Source organism: Cyprinodon variegatus, unplaced genomic scaffold, assembly GCF_000732505.1.
Source record: "Cyprinodon variegatus isolate N-32 unplaced genomic scaffold, C_variegatus-1.0 Scaffold640, whole genome shotgun sequence".
Taxonomy (NCBI): Eukaryota; Metazoa; Chordata; class Actinopteri; order Cyprinodontiformes; family Cyprinodontidae; genus Cyprinodon; species Cyprinodon variegatus.
In genome coordinates, this window is record NW_015151093.1 from 438,923 (window position 1) to 447,738 (window position 8,816).

An 8,816-nucleotide genomic window follows, 5' to 3' on the forward strand; every position below is an offset into this window, starting at 1 on the left:
TGAATGCAGAACCGAGTTTACATTGTTATAGATGAATAATGATAGTTCAGTGGGTGAAATGGAAGAACGGGGTTTCTGGACCAGCCCCAGAACTGTCGGCTCGGTTTGAGTGCCCGGTGTGTTTCGACTACGTGCTGCACTGTAGTCGACCAAAATCCCGGATGATTTCGAAATTCCCCCTGGAAATTTTTTTAAGTATGAAAAGTAGGACATGTCCAGGAAAAGGAGGATGTCTGGTCACCCTACCATATCAACAATTTCGATGTTTCCCTCATTGTGATGAGTGCTTGTTGCTATGATGCATTTTTGCTTAGCAGCTTCAGCAATTGCAAACCAACCAATCGGTGCACAGCTCATCTAAATATTCATTAGCATACTGTACCATAAAAGCAAGAAAACCTGTTGTTTTATTATGTGTCTTTTAACCAGGCTTGCATTAGGGCTCATAGAACAGCAAATAGGCCATTTTCAGCCCAACCAATGTTACACACCCTATTGAGAGACCTTAAGGACCAGCACCAAATACCCTTTATAATCATTCTGACTCTTTTAAATGCCTTTTTTCTTAAAATGTGAGTCAAGGTAACTCTGACCATATAGCATATGTCCTGTGTTTTTTTAATGACCGGTAGAATGTCTACATGGTAATATGTATTAGAAATAGCATGCTAGCCTAATAAGCAAGCCAATACACCTGAAAATTTACGGTTTCAAAATTATCACGGGCGCTTTCATAATTTGTCATGCTTGGTACCTCAATGCAGGCCATTCTTTAGCCTTTAATTCATTCCTAATTTTGCAGAAGTGTTTCTATTGAAGTGTATAACCGTCCCAGGCTGTGGAAAGGAGAAGCAGGATCCCTCAAACCAAATAAAGTTGTATTTTTGGATTGATGTTTTGATAAAGACACTTGAATTATCTTGAATTTTTTTATGTTATGATATATATGACAGGTAGTTACACTAGTCTGTATTTCTCTGAGACCGTTTAATACATTTTGAGTGTCAAATAAATTATTGAGAACCAAATGATAACTATAAGAAAATTACATTTCTTACCTTTGTGAATTTCACAATATTGAAACAAGGTGATCTTCTTTGCAGCAGATTATTCTGTTCTGAAGTTTATGGGCCGGCGATACACCGAGCACAAGAGTGCTGCAGTTCTTTCATTTGACCAGAGGTTTTGCTATTTTTACAAACTCTGTAAACGTACTTAATGCCCCTTAAATGTATAATTATTACTACCATACTTTATTAAGTATAAAAAATAATTACATTTTAGCAGCCTCAAATCTTTCAAAAATGTCTGCTTGAGGGGTAAACTGTCAGTGTGAGGCCTACATAACGGAGGTTATGTTTTGCTTTTTTTGCTTAGATAAAAATGGAGGCAGAAGTTTCCTGGATCTACTGCAACTGTTTGACTTTTTCGGTAGAACTGGAAAACAACTTTATATTTATAAATTCCTCTGCAGAATAAAAGCATGGGTGAGTTTTTTTGTTGTTTTTTTAAGATATCACAGAGATAATTGCTCTTTAATCCTTGAAGTGTAATTCAGGTCATTAATCGCTAACTTTTTAACTGTCCTTACCATTAATCTATTGCTGTTTAATGCTGCTTTATTTGGCTTGTATTTCACAGAATATATTTAAGGAATTAGATTTAAATTTAAAAGAAATAACCAAATCAATTATTGTACACAAACTACTATGTTTTAACTTAGTATTTGTTGATTTATAATACCTGTAAGGAACATGCAAGAGCATTTATATATTTTCAAAGCTTTTTTCTCAAATCATCTTTCAGAGAGAACTTATTTCTTTTACTTTAGGTTTCCTTTTACAGGATAATGGTTAATTAAAAACATACAGAGTTTTTCAGCAGACAGTAGGCGGAGCCTTTGTGGGTATGACACATAAAACAAGAGTCAGCTTGGAGGATTTCTCAGTAAACAGAAACAGCTAGACATACTACAGCAGCCAAGGAAGTTTGAATAGCCAGTAAAAAGCTAAAAGGGTAAGCAAAGCTTTTCTGATTTTTCACACACACCAACACATAAAATTCAAAATGTTTTTAAGAATTAGATTTTTTTTTTTCCTTTCATGAAAAGATTCTAATAGAAATATTGGTAATAAAAATAGCAGTGAGCATGCAAATGCATTTTCCCCTCTTTTTTTCCCACTTACAGTTTTGCAGACCTACACTAACAGTGACAGATTATATTATATACATTTTATACAGCTTTAGAAATAACATGTCTGGTTTAAATTGATCTTTAGTCTTTTTAATACCCAAGGACCACTCCCTGTGAAATGGCACACTTCCTTTTTTTAAAACTACCATCCACAGGGATTTGAATGTTGAAAAGAAGATAGGCCTTCTTTAATTAACAGATAATATATTAAATGTCGAAGCAAACAAAGATTGTTTAATGTAAAAGTGATAGACTGTAAGACGTCTCTTTTCATCGTCCTGGTAGAGAAGATAAAAGCAGATGAGACTGAGAATTATTTCATTATAATAGAAAGACCTAATTATTTGAAGACAAGATGTAGGCTAAATTGAAAATAAGCTGTTGATTATATGAATATGTTCCGAGGGGAATATGGATTATTTAACTAACAAACTTTTGAAGATAGTTTTCTTCAATTATTAGTTTCTTTGTACACCCGTGTTTGCACTAAGGCAGGCTGATGATTAGAAACTCTCTCCTGCTTTTTTTTTTTATTTGTAAGTGAATATTCAAGATAGACTGGACTGTTCAGACATGACACGTGAAAGGAGTTACTTCTGAATCTGGTTCCCCTGCATCAGGGAAAATGCCCTCTCCAGAAAGAACATTTATAGGCCCACTTTTAAAGCCTGAATATTGTTATATTTCATGGGAGTGGTAGCATAACTTGGTTAAATTTAGTAGTCCAATAGTCCTCTCAGAGTCAGGCCAAGGTTATTGTCAGTGGCTTTTAGCCAAACAGTGCACATAAAGACAGTTTTGACTTCTTTTTTGCAATATAAAGATTTTCAGCGAAAGTTAAAGTGAGACATCACTGGTGGTCTATTTAGATATTTTCAGTATATATGTAATGATATTAATGTATTCAAACATACTCCTTTACCTGTATACCCTGTTTATTTACAGCTGCTGAAGGCAAGGAGCAAAGGGAGGTCCAAAGCAGGTAAGAATTTAAACCAAATTAAATCATACCAATTGAATTATGTTGAAAATGAAATGTTTTCTTTTAGCAACAGTATATATATTATAAACTGTATATTTACTGTTATTGAGAGGATATAGACAAGAGTCAGGAGGAGTGATGAAAAGAAAGTGAAACAGCTAAAAAAAATGGATGGCAAAAGAAAGAATACAATTAGGGAGAGACCAGAGACATGCAGACCAGTTTGTTGGGGGACATTCTGAGAACTCATCTGATGATTTTACTTGCCAGCAATTCAGTAAAACAATTAAATTGATTAAAAATTTGCTGTTAAATAGTTTATAACTTCATAAACTCAGAATTAGTCTCACAGGTGTAATTCCTTTGTAATGACATACAACGAGAGGCATTAAAAGAACCAGATATATCTGATATACAATCTTTCTATCCCCCATGCCGAAGGCTTCCCTACCAATACAAGCTTGCTATGTATGGTTGCATGTTAGGTACTGGATTGTTTCTATGTGAGCCAGTATATTGTATATAAATGCATAGGTTGATTGTGAAAAGAACTGGCAGTGGAAGTTATAGATATTTCTGTCAGAAAATACCTCATTATATATCCTTATAAACAGGGGATTGATAAATATTTGTATTTTCATAGTCATGAACAGTGATGATGCTGATAAGTCCGAGAAGAAGGACAAAAACATACAGGAGGAGACTGACAACATGCCCTCATTAACGGCAAGCAATGCAGGTAAGATTGTTGGAGCACTGACTGCACATTTCATTGCATATTTCCCTAAGCTGCAGTTTTTAGGGCTGCTTTAAACAGGTGTGTCATGTAATTGTACTTTTGCTTTTCAGTGAATCCTGAACTCACACTTGTTTTAATTGGAAACAATAACTCCATTGATATTGGATCAAAAAATATCATACTTGACAAAGACAAGGAGATAAATGAGAGAGAGTTTTCATCCCGACTTTATGACCTCCTAGGTCGTCACATCTCTTTCATAAACATGCTTGGGTTTCCAAGCATTGACACAGTTCCAAGAAATGCAGAAGATCCTGTCTTTATATTACTGATATCAAATGGCCAGCATGAGAGCCAGTACACCTCTGGAATGCAGTGGCTAGAAAGAAGATTTGGGAAGGAACACGATTCTTATGTAATGACAGTTGTGACTCATAACCCAGATGAAATTTGTGAAAGTGCTCTTCAAGACTTGAAAGCAAAGAGCAGTTTTTATGAAAAACGTTACCATACATGTACGAGAAGTATGCATGATGAAAAAGAGATAATTACTTTATTGCAAAAAGTTGATGACATGGTCTCTGAGAAAAGACGGATGGCTAAAGGAAAAGAAGTCCAACAATCTGCAGCATTAAGGACAGGTAAGAGTCTTAAGATGACTTGGATCTTTTTTATTTACTGTGCCAATTATTATGATATACAGTGCATTGCAAAAGTATTTGCCCCCCCCATGAACTTTTTGGCAGATTTCAAACTTCAATATAACATTGCAATCTTTTGTTAAGAATGAAAAACAAGTACGACACATTAATGAAGTGGAACAAAATTTATTGGATATTTTAACAAGTGAACAGTGGTTAACACTGCTGCCTTGAAACAAGAAGGTACAGGGTTCGATCCCTCGCCTTTCTTCATGGAGTTTGAATGTTCTTCCTATGCATGTGTGCGTTCTCCCCGGGTACTCCGGCCTTCTCCCACAGTCCAATAATATGCCTGTTAGGTTAACTGGCTAAATTCTCAGATGAAACCTGGAGGAGAGAATCAAAGCAGGGACAGATATAGGATATTTACATGGGGCCCTCTGGATAGACAAGACAACTCATAATACAGACCCATTATAGAGATACAGAAATAATAATAGAATAGACAAACATTATTTACTAAATTTTGAACGCCATTAATGATGTTTTATATTCTTATATTATGTCTAGGGGAAAATAACAATGCAAGATATCTTTAATCACATTTTGGAGTGTCATGATTGTTTTAAGAGATCTGACCCACATGCAGAGAACCACTCAGAGAACCAGGGAAAAGTTAAACAGGTTTATTGTGGTAATGCGTACAGGAGTTGGATCTGGAACTCAGTGAACTGGTGAACCGGAACTAGAAAACCTGGAGGGGAGATCACAGTGATCAGTTCAGGGACCATAGGAAAATTGACTGAGGCTTGAATACTGTTGGAGGGGGTTCTTGTTTATCCTTGAATCCAGTCAGTGTGGGTTTATCCAGAGAAGAGGTAACTCGTTGGAGAGCGGACAGGTAGACATTCGTTGGACCCGGAGGAGCAATGGAGTGGACTGTCACTTGGATTTCCGAAAGGGAGTTGAACAGCTCATGTGGATGTTTTCCCCTGCTCAGTGTGAACTCAGTAAATCCTTCAAGGGGGAGAAGGCCAGGCATCCAGTTACACAGGAAGGATTCCTGCTGAAGAGCAAAGAAAAAACAATATAAGACTCAGAGAAACAAAGGCTCAGGTTAGACTCAGCTAAACTCAGCTTGTCTAGAGTACCCAAAACTGGCAACACTCTAGCGTTGAGGTAGTGACAGTCCACTGCTCAAATACTCCTCAGTAATGATCCAACAAGTCGCAGGTGTGCAGGAGGGCCAAGGAGGACAGGGCACCACCTGGTGGTGGAGGGAGAAAAAAAACAGACAAATAACCCACACAAACTGAATTCCTAACAGGANTTATAAACAGAGGATTGATAAATAATTGTATTTTCATAGTCATGAACAGTGATGATGCTGATAAGTCCGAGAAGAAGGACAAAAACATACAGGAGGAGACTGACAACATGCCCTCATTAACGGCAAGCAATGCAGGTAAGATTGTTGGAGCACTGACTGCACATTTCATTGCATATTTCCCTAAGCTGCAGTTTTTAAGGCTGCTTTAAACAGGTGTGTCATGTAATTGTACTTTTGCTTTTCAGTGACTCCTGAACTCACACTTGTTTTAATTGGAAACAATAACTCCATTGAGATTGGATCAAAAAATATCATACTTGACAAAGACAAGGAGATAAATGAGAGAGTGTTTTCATCCCGACTTTATGACCTCCTAGGTCGTCACATCTCTTTCATAAACATGCTTGGGTTTCCAAGCATTGACACAGTTCCAAGAAATACAGAAGACCCTGTCTTTATCTTACTGATATCAAATGGCCAGCATGAGAGCCAGTACACCTCTGGAATGCAGTGGCTAGAAAGAAGGTTTGGGAAGGAGCACAGTTCTTATGTAATGACAGTTGTGACTCGTGGCCCAGATGAAATTTGTGAAAGTGCTCTCCAAGACTTGAAAGCAAACAGCAGTTTTTATGAAAAACGATACCATACATGTACAAGAAGTATGATGGATGAAAATGAGATAATTTCTCTATTGCAAAAAGTTGATGACATGGTCTCTGAGAAAAGACGGATGGCAAAACGAAAAGAAGTCCAACAATCTGCAGCATTAAGGACGGGTAAGAGTCTTAAGATGACTTAGATCTTTTTTATTTACTGTGCAAATTATTGTGATATATAGTGCATTCCAAAAGTATTTGCCCTCCATTAACTTTTCAAGCTATTGCCAGATTTTAGGCTTCAATAAAACATTGCCATTTTTTCAACAATAACTGGGACACAGTCATGAAGTGGAACAAATTTCATTGTTTATTTTAAGCAGCGGCGCAGTGGTTAGCACTGCTGCCTTGCAGCAAGAAGATACAGGTTTGATTCCCAGCCTTTCGGCATGGAGTTTGCATGAGTTTGCTTCCTGTACATAGGGGTTTTCTCTCCGGGTACTCCGGCTTCCTCCCACGGCAAAACATGACTGTTAGGTTAATTGGCTTCTCTAAAGTCTCCTTTGGTTTAAAATATTTAACCCCTTTAATTTCAGTGCAGCAAACTCAGAACTTCAGTGAGGATCTCTAGATGATCCTAGGTTGATCTAAATGACTGATGATGATAAATAGATTCCACCCGTGTTTAATAAAGTCTCTGTAGAAATGCACCTGCTCGGTGAGAGTCTCAGAGGTCTGTTTAAAGAGCAAAATGTTGTGTTTGGCGTAAAAGAAAAACAGCTCATTACCCTGAATGCACCATCCCCATTGTCAAACATGGTGGTGGCATCATCATGGTTTGTGGCTGCTTTTCTTTAAAAAGGACAGGGAAGATGATAAAAATTTATGGGAAGATGGATGGACCCAAATACAGGACTATTCTGGAAGAAAACCTGTTGGAGTCTGCAAAAGACCTAAGACTAAGACAGAGACAGAGATTTGTAACTGTAACAAATAGAATTTGAGAACAAAGAACTCAGCCTGAACAAAGACAGGTCAACAGTTTATTGAATAGAAAGATGCAGCAGATTGTGAAAGACTTGTCTGAGACTGGAGCTGGATCTCTTTGGATTTCTGTAATGAGAGAGGGAATAATAGTGACCAGGAAATGACCGGTGGAATGAAGTCAGACTGAGAATTCTGGACCACCACAATCACCGGTGTCACCACAATCACCGGTGACGCCAGTTGTTGTGTGATGTCACTGATTCTTGTTATTTTCATGGTTTTAAAGTGTTTGGCCCACATGTATATTGTAATCTTTCACACTGTCTTTTGTTCCTACAAAAAGCTTGGGGCTTTGGGGCCTCCACGAGACAAAAAATAGTAACAATAATAGAATGAAATAAAAATAAAAAGGCACGGTTGTGGTTCTGGGAGTGTGTTGCAGTGTTTCCTGTTCTTCCCACTAGATTACTTCAGGGAGCGTTTGGGCTGTGCTATCAGCTAATTTGATACAGCTGGCGCCAATTTTGTTTCATCATTAAGGGTACGAGAAGAACCTGCAGTAATCACCAGAAATAGGAAGACCAAGAATTAAACCAGAAACCAGGAGAGATGTTTTATCAGTGTATTGGCATGTTAAAACTGCCGCATTGAGATTGCACAACAAGTTTGACACAAGACATGTGAAAGGTGGGATGGTACTTCATGGTCAGAGGGAGCTGGAGGCATCACTGCTTAAGTCATATGGAAGGGACCAATGATACGAGGAGCCAATTTCCGGCATTTCACCCTTAATGACAGGTCCTGGGTGGAGAGCCACACCTTTTCTCCCACCTTGTACTGCAGTGCTGGGAGGTTCCTTGGCAAGAAATTTGCCCATCTCTTTTGCAGAGGGAATTTTCTGTAGAGGAACCAGGTGAACCATTTTGGAGAATCTATCAATTATTGTGAGAATTAAGGAGTTACCTTCAGATACAGGCAACAGGTGGTGAAATCCTTGGAGATGTGGGACCAGGGCTGTGAGGGCACAGGAAGTGCACGTAACAGGTCAGAGGGAGGTCGATAAGAGGTCTTGGCTTGATTGCACCGTGTGCATGCAGTGACAAATTCCTTGCACTGCATGAAAAGTGAGATTTTCGTCCCCGTAAACTCCCGCAGATCTCCCTGATTTTCGTCAGTTTCCGACAATTTGCAACCCGCGCTTGTCCCCGTTTGTCAGTGCCACAAATTGTCGGGAACGGACTCTGACGTATGTGGAGAGCGATCAGCTGTACTAATGGCCCTAATTAGCATATGAATGCAGCAAACCCGCGCGGCTGGCCAGGTCTGGCTTGAATAACCTACTCAGTA

The 8,816-nt window shown here is 38.3% G+C and overlaps 1 protein-coding gene across 1 annotated transcript in view; it reads left to right on the top strand.

Annotated features, from left to right (window-relative positions):
* Positions 1-3,141: 3,141 nt before the first annotated feature.
* Positions 3,142-8,816, top strand: part of LOC107096655 (interferon-induced very large GTPase 1-like) — a 28,626-nt gene continuing 22,951 nt past the window's right edge. The window contains exon 1 of the mRNA XM_015393412.1: positions 3,142-3,176. The gene's annotated coding sequence lies outside the window, so the exon portion shown is untranslated. The remainder of the gene's footprint in view (positions 3,177-8,816) is intronic.